This window comes from Pseudopodoces humilis, chromosome 2 (genome assembly GCF_049639895.1).
Source record: "Pseudopodoces humilis isolate 2021_Gansu_Grassland_sample_001 chromosome 2, ASM4963989v1, whole genome shotgun sequence".
Taxonomy (NCBI): domain Eukaryota; kingdom Metazoa; phylum Chordata; class Aves; order Passeriformes; family Paridae; genus Pseudopodoces; species Pseudopodoces humilis.
Window position 1 is genome coordinate 88,222,793 of NC_142201.1, and position 19,900 is coordinate 88,242,692.

At 41.1% G+C, this 19,900-nt stretch overlaps 1 protein-coding gene across 1 annotated transcript in view; it reads right to left on the reverse strand.

Moving 5' to 3' along the window:
- CASR (calcium sensing receptor) overlaps window positions 1-11,672 on the reverse strand; it is a 73,769-nt gene extending 62,097 nt beyond the window's left edge. The window contains exon 1 of the mRNA XM_005523860.2: window positions 11,621-11,672. The gene's annotated coding sequence lies outside the window, so the exon portion shown is untranslated. The remainder of the gene's footprint in view (window positions 1-11,620) is intronic.
- Between the last annotated feature and the right edge of the window lie 8,228 nt (window positions 11,673-19,900).

A 19,900-nucleotide genomic window follows, 5' to 3' on the forward strand; every position in this document is an offset into this window, starting at 1 on the left:
AAGAACTGCAAACTAAATTGATTCCCAATACAAATTTCTAAACAAATATTAAAATCTGTGTAAAGCTAATTAAAAATTCAGAACCTGCTTTCAATTTTACCTAAATTTCTTTTGTAATTACCTGATTGCTTATGCATGATTAAATCACACTGTAGCCAGGGAGCACTTTTTTTCCTCAAATCACAATTGAACCTGAATGATCAATTTGCTATTTTATATAAATGAGTTGAAATCACTTCTGTCATGGAAACACATGATCCAAGACAGAGCTGAAGAAAAAACTAGCTCAGCTTCACAACATGATCTTAAGTCTGTACTGCTCTATTCATCCATTTTTTTTCATTTTTCATCTCAGTACAGAATGCACGAGAATGACCTTTTGATTTTTCAATTGAGATTCACTTTATCACACAATCTGTGTTTACACAGTCATAGAGTATTCCTAGAATAGTATCATGTCAAGCAGCTGTTACTGTAGTTTTATATGCATCGATGTAGAATCTTGGAACATGCAGAATATTTCTGAGGAAATGGCCCAAGAAGATAGTGTAAGAAGGACAGCTCAGTTATCAGTCTGCAGAGGAACCACAAGATCCTCTTTCTTCAGGCATTCAGGAAAAACACAGGTATAGTGAGTAAGAAATGGGATAAGGTTTACAATCTGATATACTTATGAATTTTGTTCAGAATGAGGACATCTGTATATTTTTAATGTAACTATTACTCTTAACCATTTAAGTTGTACTGTAAACACACACCATGTTAAAACAGATGTCAGGCATGCAGAGGGCTTTACAAACAAAATAAACTGGGAGAGAGGTTTATTTTTTGCCTCTTTACAATTTACACAATCCATGCAGATAAGGATTTTACTGCTTTATTAATAAAAATTAAAGATAGCAGAAAGCAAGGAATCTAAGCATCTGTTACCACCCATAGTTTAAACAGTTGACTGAGAAGAGACTTCGTGCTGCAGCAAACAATTACACAAAGTAAACGTTGCTGTACAAGTCATGCCAAGGTTCTCCAAGCTGTTCTTGGCATAAGACCAGCAAAGGTGAAACAAAAATAGCTTAATGTCATCCTTGCAGTTGCCCACATCTAGTAACACACAGAGAAGCCAGGCCAGCCTCAGCCCTGCATGCCACAGTATAGCTACAGGACTGCTCTATCACCCACCTGCCTGTGGTTCCAGCAGGGTTATTTGATAACTGAGGACCACGGGGAGAAGGTGAATTCTCACAGGTGTTTTCCCGAGGCACAGGAGACAATAAGTGAGTGGCTGGTACCAAGGCAATAGGTCTCTGGATTTCAGAAACCGCTCAACTGAAAAACTGTCCTCTGTGAAATTTTTGGATGAAACAATGCCACAGTATTAACCTAGAGAACTTTAATTTTAACTGGGCTAAGTATACAGGAAAGACAGGCAGAGAGTACAGGGAAGGCAACTCAGAGCAGCTCAAGGAGGCCTTGGGGTACTGGTGGATGGAAAAACTGTCATGACCCAGCAATGTGAACTTCCAGCCCAGAAAACCAACCATATCCTGGCTGGTCACCAGATCAAGGGAGGTGATTCTCTTTCTCTACTCTGCTTTCATGAGACCCCACCTGGAGTGCTGCATCCAGCTCTGGAGCCTTTGACATAAGAAGCCTGGAAAAGTCTGAGGGACACCATATGGCAGCCTTCCAGTAAAAAAAAGGGCTACAAGACAGCTGGAAAGGGACTTTTTACAAGGGGATGTAGTGACCATATGGGACGTGATGGTCTTAAACTGAAAGATGTTTAGATTAGATATTAGGGAAAAATTCTTCCTGTGAGGATGGTGAGACACTGGAACAGGTTTCCCAGAAAAGCTGTGGATGCCTCATCATTGCAAGTGTTTGAGGCCAGGCTGGGTGGGACTCTGAGAAACCTGGTCTGATGGAAGGTGTTCCTGTCCATGGCAGGGAGGTTGGAATGGAAAGATCTTTAAGCCTTCTTCCAACCCAAAAAATTCTATGACCCCACAGGTCACTGTGTTCAATTTCTATCAGCCCACAGCATTGAATGGAAAAGATGAGAGCCACGAGTTATCTGCCATGAGTTACCCTACTGCCAGCTCTTTTAGTGAAATCATGTTCCCTTAATTAAGAGATATAGGTCTCATAATCCCTTTCGTTAACAGGACATGAGCTCTTGCTCATCTAAAATACTTAACCTGGGAAGGACATGTGCATTCTTAGGTACACAGCAGCACTGCTGCATTACATGCTTAACTAAGAATTATGAACTCTCTTTCCATCCTAGTTGTAAGGTTATTAGATACCTGAGTAATTTTTATTGCTTTGCTTCTGAAGAAGGTGGTGTAATATTAATGTGAGCATCACAGAGACACATTAACTGGCAATTACTGTCTAAAGCCAGAGACAAATCATAAAAAAAAAAAAAAAAAAAAGGAAGAAAAAAGGATGAATCCCAGTGTGGAACAAACTATTTAGGCTTTTACATGTTTCATATACTTATCAAAAATTCCTCCTTTCAATCTCTGAGCCTGGAAATCAGATATTTTTCCAAATTTTAATGTAAGTTGCCATCTAAACTTATATTTAGATCAAGGATGTGAATATGAGCATAAGTATCCAACAACAGAAATCTGAACCTGAAAATTACAGTTGTGCATTTTTTCTACTTTAATAATCCTTGATACAAAATGGGAACTCGTTACACTGCAATTAGACATTTTTAAAAGCTCTTTCAGATCTTTGGATGAAACACAGTATTTGGATGCCAACCTGTTGTCATCATTTTTACTGTCTGGAATTGTATGTTTAAAACTCTATCAAGTCAACCTTTCGTATTTCTGAGACAGCTATTTCAATGTGTTTTGATTTACTGAGAGACCTTTCAAACAAGGCCATATAATGTAGGGTTGTTTCAAACACTGCCTATAATAACAAAATCCACATGTGTTGTGTGCAAGCATACTCCTTATAATTTACAAGATGTTATTGTTTTTAATGGACATTCCCCCAAACCTACCTGCCAGTTTGCAAATTGCTAACAGCAACAGGAAATTGTGAGGACAAACTGCACCCTCGGTGTCACCTACAGTCTTCTGCATCCCCCAGGTTGTTGGCAAAACTGTCAACAATTCTCAGTTACACATCAGTAATTCTTTGGGCATGGTGCACAAAGAGGGAGGATACAAATTGTTGTGTCAGCTCTGCCCATTTTGCAATGTTAATAGAAATTACAGCACCAAGATTTGTTTTAGACTTCAGTAACTGCAGCTATTGCCCTGATAAATATCACAAAAGACATATTGAGCAAGAAAATGAGACTGCTACAAATACCCCCCAGTATAAGATTTTTACTTTAAAAACCACAAATATTAACAATGTCATGGCATTGCTTGTAGGAAAGACATTTTGGCAAAATTATAAAACTTTCAGGCAAAATAAGTAATTTCAGAGTAATTTACACTGTTTTGATACAGTGACATTAAAATAATCTGTTCCTCTACAATAATCTTTGTCAATGGTCTCTTCTCACAGGATGTCATTGGTATTTTCAGTGTCACCTGCCAGGCCCTGTCACCAACCTAAAGGTTCTCAGAAATACGATCATCTGCAGCTATAACTAGCAACAGTCCCTACCTAGAATCAAGGAAAATTAAGTGCTATGCTTCAGTGTAAGCAGCAGGCAATAAGCCTATTTCTACAATTACATTCTGATGTACAATGCAAGAAATGAGTTATTAGGGGAGAAAGAAAACAGGCATTATATAGGGAAAGCATCTCATCCTCATACCAAAAAACAAATGGGGAGCACTCGGCCTCATAGTCCCTTGTCTCACCTTGTTGACCCTGTTCACTCCAACAGGGATGACGTTCTTCCCACATTTTCCTTAGGCAGGTCTGTAAAACAGCAGACAGTGCCAGATCTCTTGTCTACCTCAATTACCACCCTACTGCTGCCTCTTGTCAGGTCTCCCCATGTGCTCCAGACCCTCTCACTGCTATTGGTTTCAGTGCTACCCCTGCAGCATCTCTCATTGCACTGTATTGCCAGCTGTGGTGCTGATGACAAAATGTCAGACATGTCCTGCTTCAGCTAGAGCAATTCCAGTTTGACAAGCAGGGGGATCCAGGCCCCTACATTCATACCTTCGGCTCTGTCACTGCACACACAAAGTCCAACAGTACAGAGACCCACTGCACTTCTCTTCATATTGTTCACCTATACAAAGACCAGAATGTATGGATATTTCTGATTCTACTGAGTTCCTTTCCTTTAAGAGTGTCCAATTTTTCTTGTCCTTCATAAAATGTCTCAGTTTACCAACTGAAAACTGAAATAGATGCTATGGAAGCAATGAAAATAACTAAAGCAAAACAACTACCAAATACTTAATCTACTTCATTCTGCCTACTTCCAATATATGGTGACTGACCATGTCAGATTCCAGCCACGGAGTTCCTGATGCACCCATGGTCAGAGCACAATCTCAGTAATAATGTACCTGTGACTCTGATGATCAGACACCATGTGGTTTCATTTGAACTCAGTTTTCAATTTAAACTAAACCCCTCTGCCTTTCATGGCTGTGAACGAAAACTTCAGTGCTTAAGTAGAATAAAACAAATACATCAAGTGTTGCAGAAGCTCCAGAAGAGGAAGAGGTTGTGGTTACTAACAATGAGAAGCTAAAGCTCAGGTCCTCTAAAGTTCTTGAGATACTCATCACCTTCTTTAGTCACGAAGAATTTTCCACCCCCAGAAGTGTCATCCAGCTGCTACTTAAGCCTGGAGGATTGGGATCTCATCTCTGCAAGCCAATACACTGACACAGCGCATCCTGCACCACTTCATGGAGAGACACTGCTCAAATCTCTCAGCTGAAAGCTCCCAGGCAGAGTATTCAAAGTACATGATCTAACTGTGGAGGAAGGAGGGTAAAGGCCTGTTTAAGATTAAGCTCAGCTTTCTGATTTATACTTTCAAAGGCTTTGGTATGAAAATGGACATGAGACATCAGAGACCATTAACTATGTAAACACTGCTTCCTAAAAAATTAAATCAGCAGTAATTGTACCCTAGCTAGCTACTGAAATTATTCAACTCAGGACTATCCTGGGAAGTAAAAGAAGCACAATATGCTATCAATGTGTTTGTTAAAGACAGAAGTCTAAATGATATTCAGAATTCATGTTTATACGTGCATTTATATAATCACACATCACTGAAGATATTTATGTTTGTAACCTCATCACAATGCTTTAGACAAGGATATCATATGGAGTAATGCACTGAAAAGACACTGTAGCACAAAAAGTGGAAGCCATTTCTGTTGTTTAGAAACCAGACTTTTATACTCAGCTTGTCACTCACTAACTGGATCCAGCCCCTTCAATCTCTAATACATAAACCAGGAGAAATACAGTTGCCTCCCTAAGGTGAGATAAGGACTTTAGGAAGGTTCCCTGAAATAATAAACACAGGCAGCAGAAGATTTAGTATTACAGCTTGGTTTATAAATCTATGTTTTTCCTATACTGAAGGCCACTAAATGGAGGAAATTCATCAGCAGGGTATGACATTTTATAATTTGTGCAAGAATACGACAGTCTTACAAAATTTATGGCTATGTAGAAGGCATAAAATATCTGTGGGATTTATATGTGGCATAGATTACTTGTCCTTTGAGCAGATTGTTGTCTTTCCAACACAAAGCTCCTGTAAGGAGCTACCTCCACAATTCAAAATACTTACAGAACTTACTCATATAGAAGGAATGGCATCTGGTGTAGAGCATACTACTTAGTGTTGACAGGGTATATATAACTATAGCTTCGTTAAATTTCTCCTCAAAGGCTAAATGTAGAACATGTTCTCAGAGAGATCTTAGTCCAAGCTGGCTTGCCCAGGGTTAGTCAAAAGATCCTGGTGAGTACCAATTATGATATGTTCCAAATATTTAAAAACATATAGAGCTAAATTGGTCATCTTGGAAGCAACTACCATAGCAGACTGAGTGTGGTACATGTGTACACTTTCAGTCATGGCTTCCCACAATAGGGTTTCAAGCAGCATCAAAGAACTGAGCAGAAAAGTGTGTTGTTTGTGGCAAAGACAGCAGTGAGGTGAAAGCTGGAAGAAGATGGGAATAAGGAAAAAAATCCCCACCACACACACCTACTGTTGAGGCACTAGCCCAGATATTTAAAGTTGCCTGAACTGTGCCTTGCTGGAATATCAGAGATAACTGCAGCATCTGGCAGAAGTGACACAGGACCTGAAAAAGATCTGCTCTGTGCACCTGAAACGGTACTCACTGAAAACTTTAAAGGTACCTGAATCTTTCTGGGAAGATGAAAGGGTGCAAACAGAACTGTGCGACACCCAGGTCCCTAATCTGTAAATTCACTGATGAACCCCCATCACCACAAGACCTCAACCTCCCTTTTCCCTTGTCACTGTGGACTTTTGTCCAATGGCTCATGTGAACACAGCCATGAGCAGATGGTTCCATGGAGCTCCTGAGTTTGGTGGACACTTTGACACCAGCAGTGAGTATGAGAGACACATATCTGTTGCATTCACTGGTACAATCAGTCTGCTCCCTACCCTTATGCTTCCATGTCGAGCTGGTAATAGAGGAGCCAGAACTAATGGGGCCAGAGGAAATCCTTCCACAGTACTACATTCATTCAAGAGCTTGTCTTTAGTAATGTTCCTCTACACAAGCAGTTCTTAAGCAAACTTCACAAGTAAAAGTTTAATTAATGGTGCCAGGCCATGGGTGAGCCGGAGGGTAGAAAAATAGAAATGGGGAATGAATGTCCTCCTTTCCAGGAAGATTAGGGCTACAAGGTAACAAGAAAGCATAGAGTACACAAAGCAGAAAATACAGGTTAGACAGTACTTCTTGGAGGAAAGGACAACATCTGTTAAACTCTGTCTTGAGTAGTTGACATGAAATTGAAAGATGAAGAGTCTTTCATCTCCTTAACCTAATCTGCCTAAGACAACTTCAGCATTCTGTGGCAGGAACCAGGTCCCTTTTCTGTTTGCAGAGCATACTGTAGACTACTATTCTGGCTTATAACATGTTCTCCTAAGTGAAGACAAGTATCAGATCAGGAGCCCCATTGCTTGCAAAACCCAGCAGACTCTGAACGGTGTAGTGGTCCTGGAAGTATTTGCTGACTGAAGGCAGAAAGTCAGCATAGCTGCTTACAGCAAGAATGATTTACAGTGACACTTCAATATTAGATTTTACTTTGGGTTGCTCCTAAATGCTCTGCTTCTCATACTACATATGTAAGGAACCCCCAAACCCCTCGTTTCTCAATGTTTTAATTCAAGACATCAAGTGTATCAGCAGTCCAATAGTCAAAGAGAAGCACTGAAGGTCAAGTTCTTTCAAGTAAAAGTGATCTCTTGGTAGATTAGGAGACCTATATGTATGTTGGCTATTCATGTTAATCATCTGAAAAAAATCCTGAAATCTATGGTCTTAAGTTTAATGATTTCTGGTGTGTTTGGTTTGCTCTGACAGGTTGGTGCATCTGTTATCTATCTTTTAAAGTTCTCAATTGCTATTTTCATGTAGAAAGTTTAATTAGGAAAAATCACTAAATGGATTCCATAATTTAAGAAAGTGTTGCAGTGAACTTATTGTTAGAAACACTTAATGCATTTCTAACTTATTAAGATGAATGCTGTCACAAGTCTCAAAAATTGTGTATTTGTGCAAATTATTAGAGGGAAAAAAAAAAAAAAAGTCCATCAAGGAATTCCTGTAGATACTAGCACGACACCAAAATAACTTTAAAACAGATGCCAACAGTTAAGCTGCAATGATCAGAATATTCACATAACTTACCTACTATATTGGTTGTGAGATACCTTTGTATTGACTGACTTTTATCATTTGTTTCAGAACCATGCGTGTACCTTCTGGCTGACTCACAGCTATGTAATAATTTTTTTGAGAGGACTGAATTCCATTTCATGACTGGCTACAGGCTGCATCATAAATTCAAGACTCCTCACTCTCCACTGATCTCCCACAGATGCCAAAAGGAAGCTTGTACAGAGATCAAAGGAAGAATTTGGGCTCAGTGTAGTAAAATAAAACTTTCAGTTGTTATTTTTTACATCACATTCAGAACTGCTTACGGGAAAATGTTCCCTTTGCTAGGATCATTGCCACTCTTGCCTCCTGTCTCTTTTCCCTTCCCCATCCCTCTTTTTTCCCTCTGTCTTCCTTTTCTTCTCTTTGCATGTGTCATCGCAGATTCCCACTCCTGTGCACTGTGTTGGAATGGTCACTGTAACACACTCAGTGCCACCATTAACCACAAGTACTTGCATTCTGACAACTCCAGAGGAGCACGGATTCAAATCTGTCTCCAAACTGAGGACACAGCACAATGGCCTTCCCTTTCTGCTCAAGAGAATATTGTGTATTTGTACCTGTGATGTCACAGCTGGGTTTAACACTTCCTTCCTTCCCCCACCCAGTATTTTTCAAGAATCAGAAGTCACAACCCAGGCTTACTAACTGCTAACTGCTTTACCCATATTAGACACTCCCTCAGGTGTTCTGTATCTCATCCACCTAAGTAAGTATTCAACACCAAGCAGTCTCTATTCCATGCAATGGAGGCAGAGGCAGGTTAATATGCCAGCCCCAAGTGCCCCAAATTAACTATTAATAAATAAAAATCAAAAGTCCAGTAGCATAAAGTTTTCCCTCCAACTTCAGAATGGATTTAGATCAGTATAGCTGGTTTCAGACACAGTATAGCTGGTTTCTAGTTATAAGGACCACATGAAGGCTGCAGATAAAAGAAGTGGTCAGCCAACCCTATGAACCACAACAGTCAGTTGAATCATCCTGAAAATGGAGGGGGAAAGGATCAGATACTTTTGAACCCTTCTGCTTTGCTTCTTCTTGTATGTCAACCGTACCATAAACAGTGCAAAGCTTTTTGCATGGAAACTCCAGTGTGCTTTAGAAACCCCTGTTTCTAACCAAAGTATTTCTAATAAGACTCTGTGAGGTACAGTTCTTATCCTCACTTTTTTGAAACTGGAAAACTGAAAGAAAATGGTTTGTCTGAGGTCAGTGTCCAAGCCCAGAAGAGGTTCTGGAATGGTCTTGACAACTGAGTCACTAGATTGTGTTGCCTTCACCATCACTTCATGCAGGCATGAAAAGATGATAATCTCTCATGTTTTGTGAGCTGGGAAGTTCATCTCACCTAACTTTCTCAGGTGAACAACAACAACAAAAAAAAGTGCTTACATGGATTTAGCCTTGAAACATCAGCAGGGAAGATTCTGGTACTAAAGCTACCACCTCTCTGTCAATGTCCTCCCTCAGTCTACTTGGCGTCAATAATGTTCTCAAAATCCTTGGCACAAATTAGTGCAGGTAAAGAATTCTGCACTCTTACAGTTAATAAGTGACTGAGAAAGGCTGTCAATTTATGCAGAAGAGGTTGTTTGCAACCAAAAATAGATGCAACAGCTTGCATCCAACATGCAGATGGAATGAGAATGAACTGAAAAAGTGTCCCTACCTCACTTGACATTTTTGCTCATAGTCTGGAAAATAATCCTAGTAATCTTATCAAATACCAAAAAAATATTGAGCTTTGAGAATGGTAGAAAGGGTGTCAGGTTGACAGACCTGGAATCTGAATTCTTCCACTGAGCCATAAAGTTTTATACAGGAGGTAGCTGTTCAACCTTTTCTGTCAATATTGGTCTACTGACACTTTGAGAATGATGTCGACATTTTGCCTGCCTGTCACCCACTCTATCACTGGACTTTCTGAGAAGTTAAGGGTAGAACAGTCTGATGTCAAATACTGTAATGAGATTTGACACATACTTGGGCACAGAGTTAGGATCACCCTAATAATTTTAGAGATATCTCCAAACATCAACCTTGTCATGTCTTAGAACAAAAGAAATTATTTTGGGATGCTTTGTATGGTTTCTAGTCATTAACCTGCCATAATCAATCCTCTTTAAAAATAATTACATTTCAACAACTTCAATTACATCAATTAAATGCAAACTTTTGGAATAGTATTTCATCCGAGCAACCATCACCACTGCTCAGTTAAACCTATTCCTAATAATCATCCAACTAATTTTTTCACTCTCACATTTAGGAAAGATGTAAGAATTTGGTCTTCACAACACAGGGATTGATGGCCAGACCCCAGTGAATGCACAGAGCACAGAAACAGATTTGGTTCTTGGGGCTGAAACTTCTATTTCTCATTGCAAAGAGAACTTAGTCTTGCAGTGTGGTGAGAAGCATAGAATAGTAAGTGAAAAAAGTGCACAACCATCCAGCCTCAGACTAAATCAAGAACAAGAATTAAGGGCTCTAATTTCCACAATTAGCATAAGCACCTTCAGGGGCACTACAGTGCTTGGGAAATAGCCTTAGCAACACCTCACTGATACTCCCCTGACCTTGCCCCTCCCAGCACATCCTCTCTGCGTTTGCACCGGGTGGTGAAACTCGAGTAGGAGGCAAAAAAGTCCCAACTGTGACAGAGATGCTACTCAAGAGGGGAAGTCGGGAAGAGCCTGCAAAGTCACTCTCCTCCATGATACATGACCAAACAGGAGAACTGCACTGGCGATGGCTGGGAGATGTAGGACTATTAGCCCCCTCCTCTGCTCCTCTGAATCCAGCCCATAGTGTCCAACAAGGTTAATCTAGTTTGCACCATGACTGTACAGAAAGGCATACGGAGGTGGTTTTGGGGGGCAGAGCCCGAGAGGGAGTGGGAAGGCGGTGCAAAATGGACCACCTGTTTCAAGTAGGAAAAAAAAAACAGTAAAAAGGGAAACACTTCAAACAAATACGAAAATAATTGTAAGTATCATATCCTATATCTGCATAAGTAAAAATGAAGATTTTAAGTGCAGATTTGGGACTTGTCAAAGACTCTCTTCAGACATATGGTGAAATTTGTTTTGAACAGTGCTAAGGCTTCAGAAACTCGTAATTGTGGTATAAATCGGTTTTCAAGATACTGCTATTAGCCAGTTTCTATCAGGATCAGTGAGGTGATATTTTTTCCCAGCGCGTGTGATTTCAGTAAAACAACTTGTTGCTCTTTAAAGTTTTGTTATGAATTACTGTTCTTCCACTCAATATTATTTCTAGATAACTTGAGCCAGAGAAAACACCTCAGAACTCTACAGAAATTTCTCCGTTCGCCTGATCCTACATGTATCAGAAACCAACCTGCCCAAGATGTGGGGAGGGGAGGCGGAGGGGTCCCTCGTTAAATTACGTCTGCATCTGGCATGACCGGCCGGGCTCAGCTTGAAGTACCCCTGGCTCCCTGTCGCCCTCGGCTCGCTCCGCACCCCGCCTGCCCAGGGGCTCTACTTCTCCAGGTTTCTGCACCCCAAAGCCAGACTCGGCGCTGCGCAGCGCTTCCCGCCCGTCAGACCCCGCGGGCTGCGCCCCGTCCGTCGCTCCCCCGTGTGCCCCCAGCCCGGGCGGGCTGGTCCCGGCGGGAGCACTGCCCGCCCCGGCCCCGCTCCCATCCCGGGCGCGCACCCACCTGCCCCGCGGGCCCGCGCCCCGCTCACCTCGTCCCGCCGCCGGGGCTGCTCCTGCCGCCACCAGCTCCTGCCCTCACTCCGGTGCTGGGCAGGGCGGCGGCAGCAGCATCCCCCGCCGGCCCCCCAGCTGCCGCGGCGGCACTTGCAGCCTCACGGGAACCGGCGGCGAGGGGAGGAGGGGGTGGGGGAGAGAGAAACCCCTGGCCAGGGCCCCGTCCCAGCCCTCCCCGCCGCCTCCGGCACCCGTGCCCGCTCCCACGGGCCACGCAAGGCGGGGCTGGCGGCGGCGGCGACCGCGGGGGCCCGCCCGGGCGCTCCTCGCTGCGCGCCGCCCCGCGCTGCCCCGCAGGTAGCGGCGGCCCCGGGCAGGCAGCGCGCGTTCCGCCCCGGAGGCGCGGGGAAGTCGGATACCTCTCCATGAGCCTCCCTGCAGCCAGGCGCTGACCCTGAGGTTCCCCCTGCAGCGGCACTCGACAGGTTGGCACACGGGTACTTAACCCTGTAGCAGGGAGCTACTGTAGGGGAAGAAAAAAGAAAGAAGAAATCATTGCTTGCTCAGTTTTCTTTTCAAGGCTGGGGTCTTCTTCCAGCTCACAATGAAAAAGTCTGACCTCTTAGTTTATGCTGTTCTCCGGTACCTGAAGCTCACGCAGTAGACACCAGGGACCTGTATTTCTTGAAGATGAAAATCCTCATCTTGATCTGTAGAGTGAAATTTTGGTGTGGTTATGCAGATTTTTACAGCTACAGATCTGCTATACCCACCGGTTGATTTGAATTTTAAGAATTGAAATGCAGAGAACAAAATGTTTTCATTATTATATGGTAGCACTTACATTATTACATTGCTTTCCAAGTCCAAAAATCTTTCAACACTGTTTGAGAGCAACAGTCTTTTTGGATTATTATACAGTTTGTATTTAAAAACTCTTAACCTCAAAAAATCCATTTTTTTAAGGAAAAGTAGCATGTAGCCCTATACACAGACTCTGGTGCCATTCTACAGCCTGCCCTTACAGGTTTGGATCTGTCCTTAGCATAGTTTTTCTTTGCCAAATAATAACAATAAAAATGTTGTTAGAGTTGCAATATACTGGTGAGAGTGACACTTAGAATGTATTAAAAATGTGTAGTATTTTTTCTTTGAAGAGGTGATAGAGACCTTTATTTCTGAAGCAGATTCATGAGACCTAATCTTAGTAAATGTATAACCTATGTATTATTGCAGAATTACCCACAGACCTGAAGTCACTTATGTACTCAAATAGCATTTCATGTATTAGGATACAGCTGATTTTGCTAAATAATTTGTCTTCCTTTTCTACTTCTACTGAAGTACGCTAACTTTTCAAGAAATAGATCATCATCCTTTTGATAGTTAATAAAATATAATTGCACAACCATAATAAAATGCCAGCAAATAATTTTCAGATTAAAAAAAAATAAAATTACTGATTTCAAAGGTGAAAGAATAGCTTTCTTAATTCCTAATCATGCTTAAGTGGAGGTGTTTTCAAATACAGGGTCTACAAATTTAGAGAATTCCCTCCTAATGTTATATTAAACTTTGATTTACAGCCCTAATAAAACTTAATACTTCCCTGCAGCAGTCAAAAGTGCTAATGTCTCAAATCCTAAATCAAAATAAAATCTTGTTTGAAGAAACAGTACAGATTTCTTTGTACACCAAGTATTTGGACTCAGGCTCTTCAGGGCTATGCTGTCACATGGCAATGAAACTAAACTTTTATTTTAAAGTTCTCTTTGTTTTAGTTTAAAGTTCTCTTTTTTTTTTTACTTTAAAGTTCTCTTGTGAAGAAACTTGAGGAGAGCAGGAAGTTGGTTATTTTAAATAATCATGTAGTTGTTGGGCAGGGACAGAAAAGATGAAAGAAAACCTTTCAAATAGCAAACTCCAAACTTCTTCCACAAAATCTGTAAATCAGCTACTGCTATATTAATTGCTGCACAACCCCCATGTAGCCTGCACTACCCTCACTTAGCCAGCCATGCTATCTATGCCACAGAGGTTTTTGTGGCCCAGTACCCCATGCATGGCTGTATCAAATAGAAAAAAATGCAACAAAAAGGTTTTCTTAAATTTCTCTCAATATTAATTGTAGCTCTCCATTATCTGTGACTTCAGCACATTGTGATGTCTTCTTCCACCATGACAATAGCAACAGAACAAAAACTGTTTCCAGCAATAAAAAGCAGACAAGGAAGAGGCAGCAGGACAAGCCCACTGGAACAGTCTTTGATCTTGCTGGACAGCTCTTTGGCTTCTAGAACTGAGCAACACAAGCCAAGACAGTAGGATGACATCCATTCAGGGCCCTTGTATTGAAGCCTATGCAGTATGGCAGGCATTCTTCCTCTTTCTCACCTACACAGTTCAAGCAGATCATACCAGAGTGAACTTTATCAGGGCACCCTCAGATCCCAGTGTTTTGAGGAGCCCAGCCAGGGTGTAGAAGGCTCAGTTCTTTCCATTTCTAAGCAGATTTGAACCCACATCTCTCACTTAGCAAGGAAATAGCCTAAACAGCTGACCATGGAGCATTCCAGAGGAAGAATTACCTATGCTGCCCTTTTCAAACCCATGCTATCCTTCATTTTGATTCACATGGCTTTATTTTATTTTGAATTAGGTGGGAGGAAAAAGAAAGATTAAGCTACTTACACCAGGGAAATACTAACATTCTGATTCTTATGCTAATGGCATTAATTGCGGGTTTGACTCTATTGCCCTTTTCAGATGAAGCTGACATTTTTAGTAGAGACTCTGGACCCAAGCCAGTTTCAGTAGTGACCTGATTTGGAATTCCTTACATCCCAGCTTTTCTCTACCTTTGCCATATACAACAAACACGTAAAATACAGCATAAAAATAACAAGTAAAATCCAAATATCTTTTTGGAAATTTATTTCCTTCTCTATTGCAATACTAAACAGCATCAGTAGCTCAGTGATACAATGCCTGTGAAAGGAGGAAACCAACAAATACTTTTTGAGAATAATTTCTACTTCAAAGGCACATGTGAATGCAAAATGAAAAGGAATACACAGAACTACTGAACCTTCATTCCTTTGGAATTACAAGTCAAGCCTACCTTTGAATATTTCCTGGAAATACCACAAGCCATTTCTTTAACTGGAAGGGCTGAGGTGGAATATCAGACCTAAAGATAAAAGAGAGAAAAGCTGAGGTGGAAAGGGACTTCTCTGGCTTCCATGACAGTGCAGTCACCTCTACTGCACTGTGGCCTTCAGGGTTTGATCTCAAAGGATCAAAGTCTGCATTGTCAGGCCAATCTGCCAAGTTGCAGCATGTCCCCTGTTATGGAAAGATGACTGTGGTTCTGTGGGCAGATTCTTCAGGGAGCTACCAAGGGAGTCTCACAGAACAGGGAGACAGTTCAGAAAGACAGAAGGGTGCTCAGAAACAACTACTTTCCTCTAAGAGTTATTTACTTTAAGTTACTCTTACTTTCCTAAGAGTTCTGTTTGATTGAAAGGCTGTTATGGTTTTCAGCTGCATCACATCAGGTGCCCAGATGCAGTAGCAACTCAGTCCAAAGCAGACTGGGAGAGAAGATGGCAGTTGCTAGAAAGGACTCATGGAAGAGATCATTGATTGGAGTGGCATCTGTAATTAGCTGGACCTATGAAGGAATTATGTATATATTGAGCAGAACTAAGGCAGATAAGGTCTCATGAACTGTCTTTTAGGGCACAGTTGGGCAAGTTATGCTGGCTGATGATTCTTTTAATGATGTCTCTGATGATTCCTAGTGTCAGAAATAATGGCTTTGTTGGATGACATTGCACAGCCATCTTACACCAGCTCTGTGAATGGTTTTCTCTATTCCAATTTATGTTCTAGTGAGTAGCCAGAGTAGGAAATGTGCTGATACCATGGGGTGGTGGAGTCTCACATAGGTGAGGGGAGTAGTGAGATTCTGTGTTGATGTGAACAAGGCAGGTGACAGCTTGTAAGACAAAGTACTGAAGTCTTCTCATTGCATACAGGCATTTTGTTCATCCATTGTCTCTAGCTGTGAAGGACAAACTAATCCCACAGAGGCATTCTCCTGCAGGTACTCTTCATAGGGGAAACTCTTCCCATCATCTAGACAAAATGTAGGCCACCTTCCAAACAACTCTTGCAGCTCTCAGGTCAAGTCTCTCAAGTCGGGCAGCACTCCAAAAGGGTTTGGAAAGCTGCTTGATTCACCTAGTCCTTGTCAGGAGTATGAACTGGTGCTAGGACAGGCTTCCTGTTCTTGCTTCTACCAAGTTTACCTGTGTCCTTTATCCAGGGTGTGTGTGTGGCTGGGGAAGGTGAAAGAGTCAGGATGGAGATAAAAAGGCTAGATGCCAAGGAGCAAAGTCAAATGGGATAACTGGAAAATTTAAAGCTTCTGACAAAGCTTCCTGAGGATGCAGCTGGTGTTTGTCAGAGGTATACTTCATACAATGGATGGATATATAAGTGCCTTGAGCCAGTTGCTGGGAAGGTGAAGCCCAAATCTGAGCCAAAATATGCATAACTGAGTCTTTTTCCCAAGGCCTGGCATGTTGAAGAGAATTATACAATGAGGCCTAAACCAGGCTCTCCGTTGTTTTGTTCTGGAACCTAAGTTCAGGGAAGTATGCAACCAGGAGAATGACGATGTTTGCTTCAACTTCTTAAACTACTTTTACTGCAGATGAAAGAAGCTAGACTGGTAGTTTGAAGACTGACAGCCCAGAAAGCTGAGGCCTTCTTTCCATTGTACAAACTGAGCACCACAGACAAGGCATATCCTTGTCTCCCTCTACCTTTGAATGTTACTCAGCTTCAGCTTGTACTGGAATAAAGGCTTTAGTAAAGCCTTCCTCTCTGCTGAGACTGAGTGGTGACTACTCAGAAGAAACATGCAAGATTAGTTTTCATACGGATTCAGAGAAAGTTTGTGCTGCTAGATTGTGAAGGAAATGCTGGAGAGAGACTGGGACTATTAGAGGGGTGTGCTTTGACTGTGTAGATGTGGCTTTATCACTGTCTAGTGGCTGTCCCATAGAACACAAGTCCCCTTGCTGCAGCTAGACTTTGTGGATATGCCACGTGCTCAAATAATGAGTTCCATGTTTTTTAAGCCAAAAATTTTTCTCCCCCTGCTGAGGAACATGAAGTTTGTGTATCTGCAACACATGGATCCCTTACAGAGGAGGAGATTTGCTCTTGAAGGGCAGTTTATGTTGTTGTGGTCAGTGCAGGAATGAAGAAAGGAATTGGCTTTTGGTTACAAAATGCTTAAGTATTAGACTGGTATTGCACTACCCAAAATAAAATCTACTGGTCCAGCTAGGAATGAAACATAAACAAGGCAAAATCTGAATTAAAAGCTGCTAGAGAGAGACAGCATCCAGTGCACATTGGATAAAACCAGCAGCTCTGTGGACTGAGAACAATCCAACAACAACTCCAGCCCAGCTCCACAAATGTTATTGAACAAGTCTCATGAAGGTGTGTCCTATGTGAATTAGCCTTAAACAAAGAGGACTAAAAATCTCAAGCCTGTTCCTTCTTCCTCCCTGCTGTCTTGGTTTAAAAAGTTGAAAAGTCATGATTAAATTGGCTGCACTTGTTATTTAATATGTTTTATTTAGTTTGTATCTATGATTTTTTTAAATATTTATCATATTGCTAAAGAATGGTTACTGTTTTCATAGAAACTGGAGATGGAAGAGACCCAATAAGTTCACATCCAGTCCATCCCCCCTGCTGCCACTGCAGAATTGTTCTGCATGTACATTTTCCAGGACCACCTCCAAACTAATTTTGAAATGTTCTACTTTCTTGGCGAGGGTCTGTGCTCCTTGTGTACAGATCTGGAAGTAGCTGGTGATGCCCATTCTCGTATTTCCTTTGCTTGTTTCCCCCTACATCTTCTTTATTCTCACATTTTCTTTACTGCTTTCCCTCTTCATCGTCTTTGTTCGTGTATTCCTTTTTCAGGCACAGGCACTTCTTATTTGGTTATCCTTAAATGTTTCTTCTCCCTCCTTAGATTTTTTAAAAGGATCTGCACAGTTGGGCAGGGTTACTCTGGCAGATGCAAGCAGCCCAAGCAATATCATTTGAGCAGTTATTTGTTGAGCAATCCTACCCTGGAATATCCTGTCCTGGGGAGTATGAAAATCCAAATAAAAATCTCCAAGGTATTTGCTGAATATCAAAGCAGAAGCACACAGAGAACATTGGCCCTCTATTAACACAGCCAAGCACACTCTTCTTAAAATCCTATTCTGTTATAATTCTTCAGCAAAGAATTTTCTGCTAAAGATATTATTTATAACTATTTCAGTTCCTTCGTTTGTTACCCAGTCCCTGTGTTGGTTTGATCTACAGGTCACACTTGGCCTACTTGGGGCAGCTTAGTGAGCTGGCTGTTTTCCCTCATGACAGTCATCTTGTGCTTCAGGAGCTAGCCATGGATAAAATAACAGTTGCACGTCCACGTTTTATGATTGCAAAGAAAACTTTCCACATGCAAGCCAGACAAAATGGATGTTGTGATATCTGCACCAGAAAGCTTCCAGCTTCAAAAAATAATCCAAGAGGTAGAACTTGCTTTCCTCATTTCAGCTCCAGAGCCTGTTAACAACTATTTAAGAGTCAGTGTCATTAACAATGTCTCTGTCTGATCATAAATGAAGAGACAACTAGTGTGAAAAAACAGGACACTGAGGATGAAGCTTTCCAGCATGAGCACAATAACTGAACTGAAGGCAAAATTTACTAGTGTCTGGCTGTCTGCTCTTTTCAAACAAGACTCCTGTATTCTCTGATCTTTCTTTGGTCAGTTTTGTTTTGCTTGGGTTTTTTGTTTTGGTATTGGTTTGGGGTTTTTTTGGGGTTTTTTTGGGGGGTTTAGGTTTTTTTTTTCTGGTTTTTCTTCTGATGTTAGTTCTCTCACTGTCTTCCTTTATTTTCACATCTATATTTCTTCTCTGTATTTCCATCATTTGGTTCAGATCAGCTACAGAAAAAACTTGCACACATTGCCCTCTCCTTTTTACCTTAGGCTGAAGCACAAAAGCAGCACAACAGCCTGAGGCAATAGTGATTATTAAGTCTGCAGGCCTGTAAATGTTATTCCATTTGTGTTAGTGAAATGTTGGGATGGAAAACCATCAAATCTGATCTCAGAGAAGGCTTCCAAACATCTCTTCTGCATAGATAACCCAATCAGAAGTTATACTATAGGATTAAAAACAAACACAGAAATCAGAAATACATTGAAATCAGAAGACTTTTTGAAGTTTCAGGAGCGTTTTCCCTTGTATATTTAGAAGGGCTTTTGGAGCACCTATATGTACATACTTAAAATTTTCGAGGTGAAAACTGAACCATAAGTGCTCTTTTACTCTTGGGAAGCCTCTTGATCTTTTCTCATGTTTTCCACAGCTCCTTAACTCCCATCCTTCCTATTCTGCTTCTCTTCTGTCAAGAGAATGAGTCACAGAAGTGCTGCATTTCAGCCAGATTTCTAGCCATATGTACATATGCTTGCTTTTTTGGGTTACTCTCCCAGCTCCTTTCTCTTGTAATTTCTATTCAATTTTTGAGTTGCATATACTATCTGCCCCAAAATTGTAGCATTCAGAGAATTTGCACTTTGAATAATAAATAGCCTTCTAAGAACTGAGGAATCTTAATTAGCTCACACACTAACTATAATCTTAAAATGTGATTTATTCAAACAGTCAGTTCTGTTTCATGTGATTGCAGATGTGAGCAGATTTTGACAGATTAGCTAGGTGTGGGTTTTGTGTTTGATTTTGGTCAGTTCAGGTATTATCTGCCTTGACAAACATTAACTGAGATGAATCTTAAGTTCAGCTGCTGTCGTGGTTAATTATTCTTGATGATGAAAGTTAATAGCTATTTTTCTCTACAATCTTTGTAAGTCAAGGTTTTTACTCTAGTAAAGACTGAATGCTAATGCACTGCTCTACATAAATCACAGGGATCTTTCTACAAATTAGTTACTGTCTCCTATTGTTATCTGATAACAATAGACATGAAGAACTGGTGGAGTGAGCTGTGATGTAAAGCAAATCCTTTAGGATACTTACTGTATAACACATAACAGGAGGTAACTAAAAGTATAAGGCCCCATCAAAAGATCTGAACAGCCCTCTGAAGGTTGTCTATGCAGTAAAGAGTCAGCATGTGCCAGTATTTGCTCCTAAACAAGATACTTGAGCCAGGACCTTAAAATCTGAATGGAAAAAAAAAACATCTTAAAACCAGGA